The sequence below is a fragment of the Ptychodera flava genome, chromosome 6 (genome assembly GCF_041260155.1).
Source record: "Ptychodera flava strain L36383 chromosome 6, AS_Pfla_20210202, whole genome shotgun sequence".
Taxonomy (NCBI): domain Eukaryota; kingdom Metazoa; phylum Hemichordata; class Enteropneusta; family Ptychoderidae; genus Ptychodera; species Ptychodera flava.
Genome location: NC_091933.1, coordinates 5,649,422 through 5,671,444, shown reverse-complemented (window position 1 = coordinate 5,671,444; position 22,023 = coordinate 5,649,422). Strand labels below are relative to the sequence as shown.

General features: G+C 36.3%; 2 long non-coding RNA genes across 2 annotated transcripts; both read right to left on the bottom strand.

The window, feature by feature from the left end:
- Nucleotides 1–4,789: 4,789 nt before the first annotated feature.
- LOC139134680 (uncharacterized) lies at nt 4,790–6,127 on the bottom strand. The gene is made up of 2 exons (XR_011552833.1): nt 5,722–6,127; nt 4,790–5,155 (listed from the first exon to the last, which is right to left on the bottom strand). It is a non-coding gene; the product is annotated as an uncharacterized lncRNA (long non-coding RNA).
- Nucleotides 6,128–8,368: 2,241 nt separating this feature from the next.
- On the bottom strand, nt 8,369–19,339 carry LOC139134677 (uncharacterized). The gene is made up of 3 exons (XR_011552832.1): nt 18,975–19,339; nt 9,607–9,723; nt 8,369–8,584 (listed from the first exon to the last, which is right to left on the bottom strand). It is a non-coding gene; the product is annotated as an uncharacterized lncRNA (long non-coding RNA).
- Between the last annotated feature and the right edge of the window lie 2,684 nt (nt 19,340–22,023).

The window sequence follows — 22,023 nt, the reverse complement described above, 5'->3', positions numbered from 1 at the left end:
AGAATGACACAGGTCTGTAGTCTACACACTAAGTGAGACCACGCGCGCAAACACCTGAAATGTACATACTGTGTCACACGTTGTCTACACACAAAGTGACGACTTCATGCAATTAGCTAAAATTAAATTTACATAACAATAGTTCCCAGAGCGCACAAAGTTGCAATGAAAGGAAAAGGAGGCGGGGTGGCGCTACAATCATATAATGAGTGTGTCTACCTGTGTGTTTCTCCCCAGCGGGCCTCAAGATGGCGCTCATGGTGTGTGTCCCATCAGGAACACACATGGTCAGTTTTATCGTGCAAAGTGACGACAGTCCCAAACTCACAGAAAATCATCTTGAAGACTTCGGGAACCGTTTGCCATAAAAAACGTTGTGAGGGCCCTCACTTTGTCACCCCTGTCCTCACTTTGTGTGTGCATCTTCAAGTTGACGTCGTCACTTTGTATTCACGGCAAACGCACACACACACACACACACGCACACACACACGAACACAAACACACATACAGACAGACATACATACATACACAGATATGCAAATGAACTGATTCATCTTTATAAGATAGCCTCTCATTGATTTTATATATATACCAAATGTGAGGTAAAAATGTTTCTGTTTCCTGAAAACCATGGCTTTTTGAATTTAAAAAAACCTAAAAATCTTAGAAAAATTGCAACAAATTTGCCTGTTTTCATTGAAAAATTCAACAAGTGAAATTCAACACACTGAAAGATCTACATCTGTACATCATTTTCTAGGAACTATGCTACGACGTGTTATCAAATTTGATGCAGTATTTCTTAACTAATTACGCTTATAAGTAAATTTCATTAAATATGCAAATTAGACCTTAATTATCATGATACCGATAGGTCTTTGAACACTATTACAGGACTAGATTTTGTAAACTTTGCAGAATTTCTAAACACATCATCTTAATTATGAAAATTCATCAAATATGCAAATTAGCAAGTAATTGACTTAACACTGCTAAATGCCATTGCACACTATGGTAGTCCTGGGAGATCAACATCTGTACCACATTAGTCAAATTTGATGCAGGATTCCTTACATTAAACTTATCATAAATATTCATTAAATATGCAAATTAGCAATTAATTGACAAAATACTGATGTAAATCTTTGTCTGTTATCAGAATTGTGTGAGAAACACCAGTACTAAATTTCGTCACCATCTTTCTAGAAACCTAGCTTTTTCAAAATTCACTAATCATGCAATTTAGTACTAATTATTCACGCCACGCCAAAAACAATGGTTTTGCATATGTATTTCATAGTTTTATGTCCTTGTACCAAGTATGAAAAGAATTGGCTCAGGCACGTCTGAGATACCTGCATGCACAAATGCACAGACTCATGCAACCATAAGTCCCTCTCTGAACTTACCTCCGTGGGACTAATGTGTGTACACAATGCAACAAGACCTCTAATATGTGATATTTCTTGGAAAAATATCATATACATGTAGAAAATATAGTTTTACTGTACATAGAAAGATAACTGATATTTTTTGGAGAATATACATTTTCATGACACGTAAACGTTTACTTAAATTTTCTTGAAAACATTAATGCTTTCTATGATAAAATACGCATAATATCTCTGACACATTGAAATTGGTGGGATTCAAGATTGATCAACTTGCCATTTGGCACAGTGTATGAATGTGATATTCAAGATGGCTTACATCTATTTGAATATATTTCAATACATTTTAAAAAACACTAGAGACACACATACCCGGTAGATCATCCTACGATATGATAGAGACAGAAATACATGTTATGCTGTATAAAGCTTGTTAGGAGGTTTTATTTACCATTAAATATCTGTATTACATTGTAAAAGAGTGATACACAATCAACCAAGTGTTCTTACATATGCAGGCCTTGGAAAAAACTAACATATATTTTCCACAATTACAAAGGTTACAAATGCAATGTAATTTGAACTACTGGAGGAATCAATTAAATCTTACATATGTGAGGAAGTTTCAAGTATACATCAGTGTACAGCTGATACAATGTCAATCCTGCCAATTGGGGATGAGATCATTATCCCATGTAAATCAGCATTAAGTATTGTGATAAAAGTCTTTACTGTGTAACAAGAGAATTTCACAATACACAGCTTTAATACTTGGCTGCATATTTTTACAGGCATAATAGTGGAGGGCTTTTTCCAATTGACAATTGATGTCATGAATACATTCATTCTAAACAACATGGAAACTCTCTTTTAATGGTTTGTGACATATTGGTAGCATTAAAAGTTCTCATTTGTAAGCAAGTGAAATGGCAGTGGATAGAGCTCAGCTGTGTTATGTAGAGTGTAGAGACTATTTCTGACACTTATTGATGAAGAGGGTGGAAATCTTTGCTAGCTCATTTCAGGACAGCTGTAAAAATTCACAATGTCACATTAAGATCATCCCTAAGAACATGTCTGCCAAATATCAAAGCTATCAGATGAGTAACTTTTGAAACACAAAATATTTTGACCAAAAATGGCAAAAATTGACCAAAAAATACGAAAATTGAAGATTTCATCAAATTTCAATATATCACACTAAGACAATCCTAGGAACCTGTATACCTGATATCAAAGGCATCAGACAAGTAGTTTTTGAGAAACACATTTTTGACCAAAAATGGCAAAAATAGCACCAAAAAAACAAAATTGCAGATTTCGTCATATATTCAATATATCATATTAAGTTTATCTGTAGGAACCTGTCAGATGAGCGGTTTTGATGAAATAAAGTTTGACCAAAAATAACAAAAAAATTCCTTAAAAATACAGATTTGCATATATCATCACAATTTGAACAAATCTAAGTTGGGTTATCCCTAGGGATCTTTATAACAAATAATAAAGCTGTCTGACCAGCGGTTATTAAGAAGAAGATTTTTTACCAAAAACGCCTTTTTTGGCACTAATTTGGATATTTTCAACAATATCAAAAACTTGAAAAAATTGGTTTCTCAAAATCATATTTTTCATCTACACAACAAATATCAAATCAGTAAGTATGGTGGTTCTCAAGATATTTGAGAGGACGGACGCCTCACAATTAGACATACATATACATACATACATACATACATACCGTACATACATACATACAGACGGACGCCAGACGGATACCCATCCCAATAGCTTCTATAGACTATAGTAGCTAAAAATAAGCTCATTCACACTAACTGCAGAGCTAAAATAGAATTTAACCATTTGATTCCATGTCTGTTCTTTTTAAAGTTATATTCCTTGGAATACAAGTAAACAAGTAATGATAACATATATACTTGTAAATCTCTATTTTTCATAAGCTTGTCAGACTGCTAAAGGTGTGCTTGTGATTTTCTGATAACATGAATTTTAACTTATTACAAGCAATAATTTTGATCTCCAAAGCAAGCTTCAGATGTAGTTTTCAGCTTTTGCTCTTGATAATGGAATGGGACTTCATGTACTGTATTCACGAGTTAGTCCAATTTGCAATAATCTGCAACATAAATCTCTGTACCCTGTCCACAAGTTGACATTGCCTGAAATCCATATCGCACAAGCTTGAAGATATATCTCCTTGGAAGCCATCATTGTTTACAGCTGGGGGGGGGGGGGGGGTCAGAGGAATATGAAGGGGGTCACTCAAAATATTGAAAGCTATAGGGTTACTCAAAATGTTACTCAAAATGTTGAGAGAAAGAAGGCGGTTACTCAATTTTTGGTGCAAAATGTATTGAAACGTTGGTGCAAAATGTATTGAAACACGTACCTCTCAGATTGCACCACTTCACACATCAATTTCTAAAAATTTTACTCAGTAAAATTACACATTGAAAACACCTCTGAGATTACGCCAAACTGTACCAATGCACACTACAATTTCTCAAATTTTCCATGCAAGGGAGATGAGCAAGCCCGTCGGACACTTTCCCCATCAGCCTTCCGCATGTTCTTCAATCAGTACTTTCAAAGTCTACCCTATCAGATATCCCAGTGAGGACCCTGTTATGATACCCATCCATATTAAACAATACTGTATGTGGTTGTATACTGGTTATAGTGTGACTTTGACATCTATGTTTTGTTGTGACTTTGAATTTCATTTTGTTGGTTTCACCTTTTTCAACCGTCATGAGATAACCAATGATTATCTAGCAGGGTACACTAGGATTTGAATGGTCTTTACTATTGCTGTATTTATGTAAATTATATAAAATACATGTATTAAAATTTAAGTTTTCAAAAGTGAGGGGGAGGGGGTCAGTCAAATTTCCATGTAAGAGAGGGGGGTTACTCAAGTTATCATGGTTTTTTTTTGGGGGGGGGGTACTTGAAATTTTAGAGTTTCCGACAAAATTCCTCCAACATCCCCCCCCCCACCCCCCTTAGGCTGTAAATAATGACAGCTTCCAAGAAATTTGGGCTGCAGTGTAGCTGTATCTTTTTGATGAATTTTTCACAAATTTATAATATCAACTCTAGTTTCTTGTTCTTCTTCTGAAAGCTTACTGGGAAACAAAGTACCTATGTGCACATTGCAATGTTATTGACCAGTATATGTAAATCTGGGTCCTGATTGACATGTACACCTCTGGAGCAGAAAAAGTGATAATGGAATGTTTATAAACAATCATCACAAGTGACAATTACCTACAGGTTTGTTATTATACTACAGAGATCACCATGATACTGAGGGGAGGCATGAAATAATAATTGTGTTTTCTCAGTGCTCTGAAAGTTGAATTTTTCCTCTCTTTGAGCTGGACTACCTTAAACAGTTCTGTGTACTAGCTGTAATATGATGATGCTTAGTATTGCGGGTTATATCTGTTAAGTTGCCCACTGTTTGTCTGTGGTAGGTGTAGTGGTTTAGGAGTTTTTGATCCCAACATACATGTACATACAATCTGTGTGCTGAGCAGTGTAAGGGTTCACGTCTGTCCACCATACTGACTAATAGGAAATCCTCTACCAAATGGAGATGCAATCCCACTGTCTTCATCTTGAGACAACTGTCCCTGGTAGTTGGTTCCTTTCTTTGCGTGGTAAAATGCTGCCTTGAAGTCGGTTTTGGATTTATCTTGCTTTTCCTCTTCTGCATGGATATACACACCTGTTCCCTAACATAGAAATAATAATAAACTCATGGAAGACAATCATGGACCAATCATGGAAGATAATAATTTCTCTTCACAAAAAAGTTAGTTTATTTGTGTGTTACATATCCAAGAATTCTTGTGTACAAAGAACAAATAATTTATTTTTGTCTCCGCTAATATGCATGTTTCTCTAACCTAGACATCTCAACCACACTTTTTCCTTCTTGCTCATGTCATATGTAATAGATTGGCTACAACCAATGTCCTGCACAGTTTAAGAATGAGGGATTGCTATCACATGCATGTTGTGTATAATTCTGGATGGATTAGTGTTAAGCTGATGCACCTGCATAGTTGCTGCTGGCAATGTCAATTAAAATACAGCAATGTATCACTTATGTTTTTGTGAACCTGTGTTTCTAATTAGTATTCTTGTAATTGTAAAGATGCTATACATGTGTAGCTATATAAAGACAACTAACATAAAACACTTTGTGCAAGTTACAAGATACCACTTCCAGCACATCTTTGCAACAGTCACTTGTGTACATATACTTGGGTGCAAGGACTGAAATGGAAGAAATTACCTGTTGTTTGATCATTTCCATTCATCTTTCGTTATAATGTCATGGTCCAAGTCCAATTCAAAGCCCTCCACTTTGTCTTTAACGCTCTTTGTCAAGGTCAATGATATTTCTCATCTTGATATTGCAGCATTCACTGCTGATCCTGAATTGTAAACAGATAGACTCATGATTACTTATAACTCTTTAAATGACAATGATAACCGGAATGATTAAAATACATTTGATGATGGGATGTATTGCTGGGATGAATTGTAAACACTCTGTATGTCCTTAACCCTAATGATGATAAGCATTACACACATGTAAACGTTATAAATCACGTGTGCATACCAGATGTATTCTCTCATTGGAATATATTTCATCATAACAGTTTTATGGATCCTACGAATGAAGCTACATGTATTGAATGTCTAGTCATGTGGCATTTATCATATCATCTGCATTTCACTAGGCAATTCATAGAGTGCCAAGTCTAAAGAAAATTTTTTAGCAAATTCAGCTAAAAAAGAGAAAATAACTTCACCAAAAATGTGTAAGCCATGATTATCACAACAAAATTACTGATTAAATACTAGTAGAGGTGTAATACATTTGATCTACTCAAGAGGGTATTTTAAAAAGAACTACAACTGTGTATGACAACAGCAGTGTTTCCGCTGCCACTCGCAAGAGCGTGAAATGGGAAATGAAATGTCTGCAGATTGGGAAATATTTTTCAACTATCCTTCGCAAAACTGGTTAGTGCTATTTTCAGGGGGCTGATCGAGAGTGTAGTTAAAAGGCAGAGATATTTTTCAACATCCCTGGGTGGTCATTCTTTCCTCGCTTTAGTGTGCAGTCTCAGAAAACTATTATAATCAGTAACAAGTGATATGCCATGCTTTCAGATGGCTGCATGCAATGACCTTGTTATTTTATGATGACAAGTGCTTTGTAAACAATGCTTCTAACATAGTCAGGAAACACTGATTGCAGTGTATTTTCAAAAACTAAGCAGACAGCAGCAGCCAATGACAGCAAGGGTGGTGAACAGAATGAAACCAGTGTTTCAAAAACCGGCACCTTAGAACACTTCTGTGGCAACCTCAGAGGCAGCTATAAATGAGTGCAGCATGGTAAACTGTCAATTGGATGACGTCCTGAGCCTAACTTCATGTAAATGTTATAACCTATGCAAATACAATGACCTAGGCCTATCCACAAAACAATTATTCAGCATCGCAGGTGACCCTGGGCTAGCCAGAATACACATACAGGTACCTGCTATGGAAAATGACCCAGGCCTATCCTGAATACAATAACGGTACATATTTTATTGAAAATGACCCACGCCTATCCTGAATACGATACAGGTACAGACTGTTTGTATTGATGATAGGCCTTGGTCATCTCCCATTTTGTATTCTACATAGGCCTGAGTCATCTTACATGTACATACTGTGTGCATGTATGTGTATTGTGGATTGGCCTAGGTCATCTTCCATTGCATTTTATATATTATGTGTATTGTGGATATGTCTGTGCCATCTTCCATACCATGTGAATGCATTTGGATTGAGGATAGGCCCGGGTTATCTTCCATACCGTGTACATGTATTTGTGGATATAGGCAGGGGTCACTTTCTGCCATGATGTGTAAAAGTACTGAATATAACACTGTATTGTGGATAGGCATAGGTCATAAATTTGCATGAAGATATAACTAGGATGTTGTCCAGTTGAATGTTTACAATGCTGAACAACAAGCAGCACACTGTGACATGCTAAGTCGTGTTCGAGTACAAGTAAGCAAAAAAGATAATTGCACAGGCTGTCCGCAGAGTTGCAGGGTAGAGGATAGTTACAAAAAAAGAAAGTGTGCCAGGAATAGTTCGTTGAATTTCCATGGCTAGTGTTTGAATAAGAGAAGAGTCAGCTTTTTTTTCTGTAAGACATGTGGCCAGACAGGACATTTTAACATATACACCCAGTTTGATTTTGAAACTAAAGCATTCACTGTTTGGACTACCAATAGAAAGAGGCGACTGTTTACACCTAGTGTACAAAATGTAATTACCAGTACACCTTCTTAAAGTGAACAGTTGGTGTAAAAATTAGACTCTGTGATTGGAGAACTGAAAGCACTTGATGACTGAGGCAGAAGCTATGGATCTTTCAAAGGAAACATCTTGAAGTTACCCTGTCAATGATGTAATACTTGTGATACATCTTGATACATTTACAAAAGTGCAAGTCACATAAGTGTTTGGCACACAGGAAAATAAATTTGTTGTGAATGTTATTAAGAAAGCAGTTTGTTCCATAAAAAATAGTTGTTTATTTACATTGCCACTGATTATCAGTCGTTCAGGATGGTCCTACTTAAATTTTTAAATCACAAATGGACCTGGTAATGTATTACCTTGAATGTAAATGATTATTGGACTAGTTTAATGTCATCTTGCCATTGTAGCAACTGATAGGACCCACCTGAGTATACAACTGTCAGTTGGATAAAAATCATAAATGCAATTACATGTAATTTTGATGGCTATAGTTCTGGCTAATCAATTTGGTCTCAATTAGCCATAATGGCTTAGGGGAAAATTTAGCCAGTGGAAACACTGAACAGTGTAAGTACAAACCTGTGCCACAGCAAGGACCATTGTCTTAGGAAAGTAAATATATTGATGAAAGACTCCCTCAATTCCACAGGTTTTTGCTCTGCATTGGTGTCAACACCACGATCTCTGTTCAGTTTTGGCTGTTTGCATAGCCACACACTGTGTATTTCCTTTGCAATGGAGGATGGTATTGTCACTATGTTGCTTTTCACCTGGTTGTCATTGCCCAGTATGCACTGTCTCAGCAAGGGATCTTGAATCTGATTGGGTGAAAAGAAACATTAACTTGAAGCATGCATGTAAATATTATCTCCTGCAAGTTGCTGACATTAGTTTACATCAGTTCATTCTAAAATATGCTTTTTATATGCAAGATAAGACAACTTGATTGTTTATGACTTCTGTAATTTTAATTAAACTATAACTTTGCCCCAAACCCATTGTATTCACTGGTGATTGTGGACCTTTTTAAAGGAAACAGGTACATAATGTAGGTCAAGACGTGTATTCAAGCAAGTAGCAATATATTTATTTATATATTTATTTCAAAGGAAGACCAACAGGAACAAGTCACATTAACAGGCTCCATAAAATATACATAAAAATATAATGCATAAGGTACAATAAAACAATAAACAACACAACAAACTATATGAAACCATTAAAATATGTACATATTTAAGCATGACATTCTGACCAGGCATCTGAAACTTTGACAAGATAAAGTGATGTCAATGGCAGGGCTGGAAATGCACAATTCATTTAGAGTAGCCATATATCTTTGAAGAGCCAAGTACCTAAATACATTGAGTTTTATACTGCGAGTCTAAAAAACAATGCGGGTTCTAGTACATGTAGTTTACTGAGGAACATCAAAATTAATATGAAACATGACTGGGGACAATCATACACATTATTCTTATATTTCTAAAAAAATATAAATAATTTCCAATGATAAAGAGGCCAAAGGTTCAAACGCTTGCAGAATTCTTCATAATTATTTCGGCTGTAAGGATGCTATGTTTGAAACAAAGGAACTTCATGAATTTCATTTGCACTTGCTTATTTTGTCCTGTTGTTTTTTTTTGCCAAGGAGACCACACTAAAGACGCATATTCTAAAATACTTACATGTATTACATAAGTTATGTACAAAGCAATTGATGTTGAAGAAAGTATCCGCCAAATAAAACAGAGCATGCGAAAAGCTTAACTGATAATGAATGAGACATGTGCAGGAAATTAAAAATAAAAAATAATTAAAAATTTAAAACAAATCTTACCTGATGAAGGATTTTATTAAAGATCAGTTATCCATCTTTTGCTTCTTGTTCCTTCTAAGTTTCACATACATGTACCTCTGAGGCTTTACGACCAGGGTACGTGAGGTATACTTACAGCTGTAGGCAAATATCAATGAATACAATTAGAATCTTGCAGATAATCCTATTCCTCACTGTCTGTACAATGGATACTCAACTTTATAATCATGAATATATGGGTCAAATGATTAGTAAAATCATTCACTCATTCATTATGTATTACCATGCTATATACATCTCATTTAATTGGTCGAGCTGAACCATGTGACTGACCACAAATACACAGCAATGGTTTGTTTTTATGTCCGTGAAAATGAATAATAATGCTAACATTGTAACTTTTCAGCAAACATGTAAATTGTCAATTGTACAAAGATCAAAATAGTGACAACATCACTGTTCGCTCCCATATAAGTTATCAAAACAAGTCAACAATTGTATGAAACATGGACATACATACAGACAGACTGACATACACAGACTGGCACAGAGTGATGACATTGACCCCAAGTGTGCCTTGGCCCATGGAGAGTGATAAAGATATAACAAACAGCTGAATGTAATGATAAAATAGTTAAGTATAGGCCTATACAGGCACTGAGAGTGAATACGTTACAGCAATTTGATTAGTTTCTTTTCCTTTTCAACTTCTGTGATAATCTTTAAGACAATCAATCTGCAAGGCAGTTTATGTATTGACAAATATGCTATCTTTTACAAGCACACAGCAAACTGTTCTTGATTTTTCATTTACAATACATAGACTGAAATACATAACATGCAACCAATGTTTACACTTTGCCCATACACCAGATACATGGAGAAATTTCAACATACAATCATCAACTCAGAAACCCTACAGGGAAAAGTAAACATTGTTTTCTTCCAGAACAGCTGGTGCATCCACATATGGAACAACTTACAAACTTACCATTACACAAGGATGATGACACAAGAGATAAGTTTACACTTTTCACCGCGGGATGGCGCATTCTGCGCCAACGGCCCAGACTGCGGGAGGCGCGTAAACGCGCCAAGAACGTACGCGTTTATATGCGTTCGATATACGTTGACTTTGTCTGATCTACATCATGTTTGTTGACTATTTCCTCAAGCCTAGCGTAGCGTACGAGGTAGAGGTCAAACCTAAATGAGCATGCGCGTCAAATTTGTAAACAAATGCCGCCATACTCGGTCATTTCTTCGCCGTGATTTGTAAGGATCGTGTGATCGGTTGTTGTTTTTCTGTCAGAGAGTATTTAAAAATGGCGACGCAGGTACAGTTTAACAACGACTAAGCCCTTGAGCATGTTTTTCTGGACAGTGATGGTGGAATTGTTACTGATTTGAAACTGAACTCGACGGAGATAGCGGAAGTCAAATTCAAATCACAACTCTAATACCAAACTTGAACATGTTCCCGAGCCAGTGAGCAAAGACAGAGATTGCAAGCAAGACAGGCAGGTAGGCCAGCTGAGCGTGCTGAGAGAAAAGTGCGACAAAGGGCGGTGACCGACGTCACACACGTTGATGGGATATCCTGTGGATGTTGTACGACACCTATCTGTCAATGACAATTACACATCGGACTTGCTACCAGTATATAAGCTTATATATAATATAGCTCTCTTTTGAATGTCGGATGATACCTGTTGTTCGAAGATGAATTTGTAATAAATATGCATATTAACCTCATTTATGTGGAATATGTTTTAGAGTATGTTTCCCCCCTACTGAATATGAGTTATTAAAACGTATGTAGTACTTTTTAAAGTGTTACGCTGAAAAAAATACATTTATATATTGAAATAACAAAAAATGCAACATTTTTTGAATTTTTTTGTAAAATCCAATATGGCCGCCATGATCACGTGATCTTGTAGGTGTGTCTAATGACTTTTTGTGCATTTTTATGATACTCTGTCATATTGCAATACTCACTGAAAAAATTGTCCCGAATACTCTTATAATTACAAAGATAGAGCTCATGCATGTAAATAATATTTATAAGGCCATATTCCATAGAAAACTACGCACAGGAATGCACGTATAAAAATTAATTACGCAGTGAAAGTGTTAAACTGTGGTGAACTTGACTATTCCTTTCAAATCCTTAATTAACTTGACATCTTAAACTAAAATACACTGCATGGTTAATTGTGTGCAAAAATACATCGGGGTGGACCATTTGATAAGGGATGGTGTCTGAAAGATCGATGAGGTACATTATCTTTTTTATCCGATCCATTGTACATTCTGTTTTCCCCACCTTCCCACCTTTTCTTTTTGTCAAACCTTCTCTGGCTGAATTTTTTATTGGCATTTGTTTGGAATTTTTTCAAAATCTGCCAGGATTTTTTTACTGCATTTCAACACCAAATACAGTTTACCATATCAAATGCTTACTAAATAACCACATTATATTCTCTTAGTTCCAGTAGGTATAAAATTACCAAAAAAATCTTAAAAATACAAAATGAAAGATATCCCAGTAAAACTGAGAGTTTCACAAAGTTGCCCCAAAATTCAAAATTCCGGATTTCAACTTAATTTCAATATATCTTATTAACAAAAACCCTAAGAACCGGTTTACTAAATATCAAAGCAATCAGACTGGTAAATTTTGAGAAACAAATTTTTGACCAAAAATGAGAAAAATTGCCCCCAAAATACAAAATTGCAGATTTCATCCTAATTTTAAATATATCTAATTAACGTAAACCCTAGTAACCTGTACACTAGATATCAAAGCTACCAGATCAGAAGTTTTAGGAGAAAAAATTTTTGACCAAAAAGGCAAAAATTGCCCCCAAAATAAAAAAAAAATTGCCAGTTTCAACATACCTTCAATACATTATATTGAGATTAATCTTAGATATCTGTATACCAAATATCAAAGCTATCAAATCAGTAGTTTTTGGATTAAAAAAATATCAAAAATTGGGAAAATTGCCCCAACATTGCAAATATGACAATATCAATACAATTTGTACAAGCGTGACTGAGTTCATCCTGAGGAACATGAATATCAAGTTTCATAGCAATCAGACGAGTGATTTCAGAGAACAAGATTTTTTTACTAAAAACGGAAAAAATACCCTAAAAATACAAACATGCAAATTTCATCCCAATTTTTGCACACATAATTTAAATTACCTAAAGAAATCTGCATACCAAGTTTCAACCAAATCTGACCAATGCTTACTGAGTTTTAGCCATTTGCAGGATTTCCTTTTTTTCCCCTCATTTGCATATTTTTGGCACTGACATGTTCATTTGAACAAATTCACATCTCCACCCCTAGGTGCACCTGTACACCAAATACTAAGACAGCAGGTGCTACGGTTTTGGAGTTTTTGACGTGGACAGACAGACAGACAGACAGACAGACAGACAGACAGACAGACAGACATACATACATACATACATACATACATACATACATACATACATACATACATACATACATACATACATACATACATACATACATACATACATACATACATACAAACGAAATTTTTCCACCCTACAAGAATACCTCCCATTTGCATATATACATATGCATATATGGGAGCTAATAATCAATTACAAAAACAAAATGAAGCACTTGTGGGCCAAATTATACTTTTTAAAAAAATCTCCAGATTTGCCAAATTTTTAGGGTGGGCATGACCGTGCATTGCCTATTACATGCCTTGATGTGAGTGCAAATCAGTGAATTGATTTGAAAAGGAATATCTGGTAGTTAGTGGGTCGGTTAACGATGTACTGACTGGTTTCCATGGTGACCCAGGCCAGTGAAGCACTTCAATGTTTTCTACATCTAAGTAGACGCTTAATGATAGATGTAAAATATACATGCACACACTTTTTTTTTACTTTCGTTAAAATCCGTTTGATGTTGGTCGATAATGGTAAAATTGTTTGAAAATGTCCTGCATATAACTACATTGTAAATGTCATATAGCATTTGTAACCATGAAGAGGCATGTAATAAAAATATTGTTGCCTGAATACATGGGTTTATGTGCCCTCGCAGCAGGAGACAATTTGCCCTCCTGGCGTCAGGCATATTGTCACCTGTTCTCGGGCACATAAACCCATATATTTAGGCAATAATATATATTATATCAAACCAGTATATTGATGGTGTAAATACCGTACAGCGATCCGATTGGTCGAGACGCGAAAAGAACCGTGGTATATTGGCGATATACCACGGCTGGCACACGCTCGAGCTCTCAGCTTGAGCAAAAATCCGTTTTTTGACGTTCCACACCACAATTTCAATATACTATTATGATATAATAGCAATAAATCACACCCAGCGACGGTATACCACGAGATTTTGACCAGTTCACTCCATATATACACTCGCTATCGCTCGTGCATATATGTCGTGAACTGGTCAAAATCTCGTGGTATACCATTGCTAGGTGTGCTTTATTTTCACTGGGAAATTTTTGTAAATCTTGATGGTTTTCTAGGGTTTGTTGATAATATCATGAAAATACAAGACTCTGCCTCGACCATTAACATTTATCTATACGCTTGGGCAAGACTGAAAGCCAAAATAAGCATGTTCGCCAAGCCTTGTTAATTCTTGACTTTCCGCTTGCCCTTGGCCATAAATGAATAATAATGGTCAGGGCATCACCCATTATTTCTAAATATTAATTACATTAATCATTAATTAATATGGTTAACATAAGTGTGATAAGGGCATTTATGTACAAGAAATTAAATTTTGGAATTTCCCCAAATGCACTCCATGTGTACAAGGCTGCCAATAGAACAAGGAACAATTTTTTCCAATACAAAACTGACTACATTTTGCACTCTGTAGACTTGCTCAAGTCTGTGGGCATATAAATATCAAAAATTAATAAATTGAAGGAATAAACTTCTGCAGACTGCAAGGCTAGGTGGTGGGCTGGTGCTCAGATAGTGGGGTGAATGCTTTTCCCCACAGACTTGTAAACCTTGCAGGGTTCAGTAGCGATAAATAATTCATATGACGTCAGGTAATAAATATGCATGACATATAATCTCAATCTTACTCAAGCATAATTTTCCAACTAATTTAAAAATGGGGATAGAGAGGAATGGTGTTATAAACATGTTTTCAGAATTTTACAACAGTCTGTGAATCTGTTAAACATGGGGGATATTTTGCCTTCCCCGGGGAATCACAGCGGTACAATTATCATAATGAATCATGAGAATCTCCAGTCCTGTGTAGCATCAGTAAATTTCAAAATTACAATAGCAGCTTGTCACCTTCCCTGATGTTTGTAAACACAGCCTCCAGATCCCACCACAGCACTGCAAAAATTGCATACAAGCTCTGCGTATGTGTGAATAGGTTGTCAAACTTTGAGGCGTCACCGTTCTCCTAAGGGACGATTCAGAATTTACTTCCAGGGGGAGGGTGGAGGATTTTCTATTTTCTGGGTGATTTTTTCCACGGCCCCCCTAGTAAATTATAGAAAAATCTATGCCCCCCCCTCATCTTTTGTGTGTTTTTTCCATGGACCCCCCCCTAATATATACATGCATGCTTATACACTATAGACATATCCAGTCTAACAAGTTGCAGGAACTGTAGTGGACATTTAATTGATGATATAGCAAATCATTTCAGGGTTATGTGACTATAAAAAGAATGATTTGCAGGGACTGCAAGTGGCACACTTTTGGAAAGGGTAGCAATAAACATATCTGGTTGTAAATTTCTGAAGAAAAGTTAATTACTAAATATGAATAATTTTTCGTTATGACTCACTGATACATATGATGCACACAAAGACAAGCAAAGATGTCAGTTAGAAATGGTGAACAGGAAATCAGAGGAGCAGATAATTGGCAAAGTGATATATATCTAGAAGTTTAATTGTACATCATTTGCAGATATCCAGATATTTCTGGAAAGTAAGATGTACATGTACATGCACAAGTTCAGCATACATTTTCATTTGATGATGTTGAATGCAGACTCACGGTGAAAGTTTTAAACATTAGGAATTGAAATTGGTGAAAGCCAACCTGTTTTTAATTTTCTCTTTTTTTCTAATTTGGTTGTCATAAAACCAAGTAGCTGCCACGGAAAGCAACAATGCTGAGGAATATTTTAGATCATTTCTTGAACAAAACACCTTATCAAAAACATGAATTCACATGTTATTCTGCTCATTCCATTAACAATCCAATGTTCATATTAAAATGCAGATAACCCTGTGTAAGTCAAAGTTCACATTTTGTCAGCAATATTTTTCAAAATTGACAGAGCATTCATATTTCAAATTTTTTTAACAAACTTTAATCTTAAAATAGTCATGATGCGCATGTTTTCAGATGACATGAAACAATACATGTTAATTTGTTTTTTGCCTTTTCTGCCAGCCGCCACTGAGAAATCTTTGATTATACATATCAGAATGAATGGGACACAAAAGTATTAGCATCAATACACAATGTGTAAGCCTATCCATATTTCTCCTAGCCTCATACACACTGAGATCACTTCTTGGACTACAGCAAATTTCTTGTGTACACAATATTTCAACAATCCGACACCATAGCATTGATGCAGAGCCACATGATCTTCTGGATGCACATACAGGATTATTGGAAAATCAACCCTTTTGTAAATTTTTCACCATATATTTTTGACAGTAATACATAATATTTTTATTTTCAACATTAAAAAACTATTCGCTGAAAGCAACTTGAAGATGAGACGGCCATAAATTTATTTTCAAAAAAGTTATAGTAGATGTAAGCACTGTAAAAAGTTATGTAGAACATTTAAAAATTTAGAAAGGGTAAAATTGATGAGAATGAAACATAGAAAAAGGAGCAGAAAAGAAGAGAGGATAAAAAATATGAGGACTATGACTGATTAAAGTTGCTCTTGAGTGGGAACCTTCAAAATTTAAACGTAAAAGAATTAGATAAATACCTTGATAAACATAAATTACCAAAACAAAAAAATTGAAAGCTGAAAAAGTTCAAATTATAACCGCACATATACATGCACACCTTCATTCAATTTAAGAAAACTGTCAGGGAAAGATGTAACAACTTATGTCACAGATGAGTCAGAGTCAGATAGCAGTGACTCTGAATTGGAAATCTCTGTCAATGGAGTCATTGAGAGTGATGATGATGGTGTTGGTTCTGAATATAATAGTGACACAGACACTGAACTGACGAAATCCCAGAGAACCAACGTGACCATGTTACTTTAAGAAGTGGCAGAGTAGCAAGTCGTTTTGTTTTGAATTAAGGTGGAGCTGCATGTTGCCAACACAATTTTTTTCAAAGCAATATTTCTCATCAAAGATGACAAGGAAACCCCCTCATACCATATATTTTCAAAAAGCAGAGACTCTAAAGTTTAGTATGGTAGCAGTAGTTTACTCAAAGGATGAAGTGGGTGTATATTTGGGGTAAAAAACCTCAATTTTGGTATTAATGATAAAAATTAATTTAAGTCAAAAACTAGACAGTATTTTCTGAAATGTAATATTTCACTTGAAAGGAGAGTATATGTAGAATAAAACGACTATTTTATTGGCATTATCCATCCTCATTTTAAAATTGTAGGAGTTTAAAGACTGACACTCTAATAATTGATTAAAATCATGATCAGCAAAATTAAAATGCCTCTTATTCAAAATGCCTCTTTTTAAAAATGTAAGAGCTTTATTGCCAAACAAAACCAATTGATAGTCGTTTTGTTATATAGCATTTAAAAAACATAATGTGAAATTTCAGAAAATTTGACCCAGTCGGGGTGGAGTTATATTCTTCGGAAATTTTGAAATTTGGAGGCAAAAGAAGCCAAGAAATCGGGTGATTTGCATACATTTGCACAAATTAACACTTCTTTATCATGCCACTTTACACTTCTTTACAAGCTACAAGGTAAACCCAACCTGATGATGCTGAATATTTGCTGTAATTTTTTAGCATTTGTTCAATGTTCATCTCTGTGTATCAGCATTTGTTTGTTATTCTATCACTACATAGAACACCCAATGCTGTATTTAGCAACATACCAGTGTGAACATAAATGACCATTGTTATTGTTGATAATGAATTCTAGCCTGGACTTGATTCGAGATCTCTTTTCAACAAAAACAACCCCGACTGTTTACTGTATGGTTTGTGTTGACATGCTAAATACTGGACATTTCATGACGCTTCAGGGAGGAGAACAAGATACTGCAGTAGATGCATAAAACAAACCACTGTGAATATTACCGAATTTGGCAGCTAAAGGAGTTTAACTAAACACGTTGAGTTTATCTGTCACCCAGGTAGCATCTATGGTTCTCTTTTGTAGAGATCAGAAATTCTGGGCAAATATTGAATTGATGATTTTTTTCCTTGGCCCCCCCCCCTAAAAGATTGTGGTATTTTTGTCTGGCCCCCCCTAAATTTTCTTGGGAAAAATGGGTGCCCCCCCCCCTGGAAGTAAATTCTGAATCGTCCCTAAGGCTATGATGATCTGCGGGTACGGGTATTGATGTCAAATGACTAGAAAATTCACTTCCTGAATAGAATCATGAAAAATAAATCTTTCATTGTCTAGATATAAATAAAAATATCCTTCACAAAAAAATCTTCATTCATGCATGGGCTACCAGACCTTGTCACTGGGCTACCAACTTAAGAAAATGGTAGCCCAATGCAATGGGACTACAAGAGAAAAAAGTTAATTTCGAGCCCTGGGGTGTGTTACCGGCGTTATACGGCCGTAAAAGGCCGGCAACACATACAGCGCCCTGCCACGCAGAGCTATAGATATAGCCATGCTGTGATTAACGTCTGCGTGCAGAACTTTCGTTTCTCGGCGGTTCAGCAATAAAGTGGTCTTCTCTGCAGGCGTCTACTGACAATATAGTATACGTTTGTACGTTTCGTGTGACTGTATGTTGTAACAACACATGATGATTGACAAAACACCGAAACCAGTGCGATCTCACTGCAATATCAATACAGCAACTCTGCGTGGCATGCTGTACGTGTTGAGGCTGACCAGCTGCAGTATCAGTACAGCAGCTCGCGCTTTAGGTTTTGCCTGGGTATTTGGGTCGGACGGCAAAACCTCGAGCCACTGTGCAGTTTTACACACACTGCTACAGCAGTGCCACGCATAGCTGCAGTACAGTAGCTCGAGGTTTTGCCTAGGTATCTGGGTTGGACGACAAAACCAGATTTGCCGTCCGACCCAAATACCCAGGCAAAACCTCGAACTTACTGTACTGCAGCTATGCCAGGCAGAGAGCTATATTAAGCGGCAGCATACTGTTACTTACGTGGAAGAAAGGACTTCGCCAGTCGAGGAAAATACGTGATCATCAGCTGCTACCCTACAATGGTGAGACTTGCAGTACGATGTAACAAAACGCAACTCATACGCGATCGACCGCGGGGCCGCATAATGAAGTGACTTCGGCGAGTTCCGCCTGGGCATTCCTCGTACAGTCTTCGGGTCACGGGGGTCACCGAGCGTTTGTGACAGTAGGTCCGCTTTACACAGGCATATCCTTCCATGACAAACAATCAAGTACGCCACTCTTGGCTTTATTTTGACAATACATCAAAGAAACTGAATGTACAAATTTTACAGAATGCTTTATAAAATATAAACCAACACTCCTAACACATTAAGTTTTCAAGTATAGTGTTAATTTAGCGTCGCTACACTTCGCTACACTTGTTCTCATTTGCATAGAACTTTACACCTCCGAAATTGCACTAGATGCAATGAAGTGTGAAATGCATCTTCGCGCCAATTTTGAAAGATATGCGGGACATAATCTCACGCCCATGCGATTTTTAAGAAGGTAAATTTACAGCAAATGAGAAAATTATAGAAATATGACATCGTTCATTCTTCCACAAAGGCTTGCCCTCAAGCCTTAAAAAGTGTCTCAAATATTCCTTAAGCAACTTTTCTAGAAAGTGAATTTTCAGTAACTGAGAAAAATTATAGAAATATGGCAAATATCAAAATACACAAGAAAATAGCATGTAAAACTTCCAACAATCGTAAAAAATAGTCAGTGAAAAGTAAAGACAAACTTTGTAATTGAAACGAAAACAGAACAATATATCTTTGCATACAAAACGCTAGATTGAAAATATACAAGAACGCTCTCTCATTGGTGAAATGTTTGATATAGCCAAAAAAAGGAAATAAGAAAAAAGGGAATCTATATGTGATATTGTGTCGGCGACTAGAGATTAAAAAAAAACACAGCATGTTCTCAGTGTATGTTAGACAAACTACTTGCGTTTTATCCATTTTTCGGACGCCTATTCATTTATCATCGCTGACGAACACTGCATGTTGAAGGCTTCAAAAGGAAAAATAAACTCAAATCTCGCAATATGGCAATATATCTAATATTTCGCAACATATATAATATTTCTAACTTATTACTTCTTTTACTCTTACGCATTCTTCTGATTCAAAGAAAAGATAAATTACTAGCGTTTTTCGCTACTCAAGGCCGCTTTCTTCATTTATCCCCCAGGGTCCGACTGGTCGCTCTGCCATCGGAAATCTCGCTGGATGAATCGAATGCTGTCTCTATAAATTACGCATAACTTACTCGGTATACATTTTAAAATAACAAAAAAGCCACGGAAAAAAAAACGATGTCTACCAAAAATATCGCCACATAGATTCAGGTAGAATGTTTCTAAGTAAAAAAAAAGAATCGCGAAACGAATGGCTTGAAAGTAGCTCGTATCATATTCATCGGAGACAGAACAAATTCATCGACACTCGCGCATTGAACAAAAACAATTGCAGTCAAAGACATGACAACAGTTTAAAGGTGCTCAAACGACAAAGACTGGCCCGCGCAATACCAACCCTATCGGAGCAGCGACTAAAGACCGGCATCGTCATTCTAAGACGCAAAATGTAAATGCTTAATAGGCAACCAACAGAAAACCTTGTTTAGGTGCTCTAACAGACATAAACCCCGCGCTTAAAAGTTGATGACTGGAGCATTTCATCAAAACAAAAAAATGCTGTCAGGAGTGTATAGAATTTGCGATGAAATCAGACACAAAGGCACAAATTAAAAAAGGGTTTTTTTTAGAAAAAAAATGACAGAAATTTCACCAATGGAGATACGTGGATGACATCATTTAGCGTTTTGGCAAAGGCGAAAAAATCAGAGTATCTTTAAAAAATATTGTATCAGCATATACAAACTAAATTCAAACAAGTTCAATACAGACTATTGTCCGACAGTTCAATGTTCGTGTTTGCTTCTTGAGTTGAATATTTCATCTCATGGTTAAAGTTGGTTTCGCAGTGGAACTAAAATATTACCTTGTTGTCGGGGCGCTAGATATACGGCATCTCTGGAGAGGTTGGTCTACGGAAAGTCCTTGCTACGGATTCCATTCTGGGTTCGGTACAGCTGACTGGAGTGGACTTGGCCCTGCTTTGAGCGTCGAGTGCGCTTGGTAAGGCATCTTCTTCAATTCGTCTGTATCGCTGCAGCCGTCCCGTTGAATCCTCTGATTTCTAGGATTTGACAGCGACTTCAGGCGAATAATTCGTACAGTCAACTCACTGTTCTTTTCGTGGATCGCTCGTGTAAGATGACAACACGGTCTTCGCTCAGGGAACAGCTTTAAACTGCAACTCACTTTGTAGATCTGGTTACGGGGATTACTGTCTGGTTACGGGGATCACTCACCCACTCGCTTAGCAGTCAAGAGACAGGTCGATTTTCCGAGCAGACTTTTAAACCGGGTTTGGTCCTCCACCATGTAATATCTCCTTAAAAAAAATAATTCATGTTCTCGGGGAATTTTCACTCCTCTGGTAGAGCTGTCTCTCTTTGCAACGAGAGGTGACTGACGACCCAATGTCAGTCTTCTTACCGGAACTTTGGATTCTCCATCATGTAATAATATCAAAATAAGGGCAGGGTGCAGCTACGTAGTAATACGGCGACAACAGGTGTACGATGTGGAACTTGACCAGGTTTATTGACTGTGGTGCCAATGAGAAAATTATAGAAATATGACAGCATAATCAAGGGGAAATGACATTTTAAAGGGATCTCAAATGTAAACTTTCTTTGTTGTCAATGCATCGACAAAACCTTCACAATAAGACTGTACATGTTGCATTAATAAATAGTTGTAAGATTACTTGTGTTTTATCAAAGTATAATGCAGATCAAATGTGATTGCGCACGCGTATCTTTCATAATCAAGCTGATATTAATGACTTTTGTTTACATCTTCGTTGTGAAGAAATACTCATTTTTCAAACTCCTTCTGGAAAATAAAGACAATACCGGTCGGCTAATTCCTTTAAAAAGCACCCCT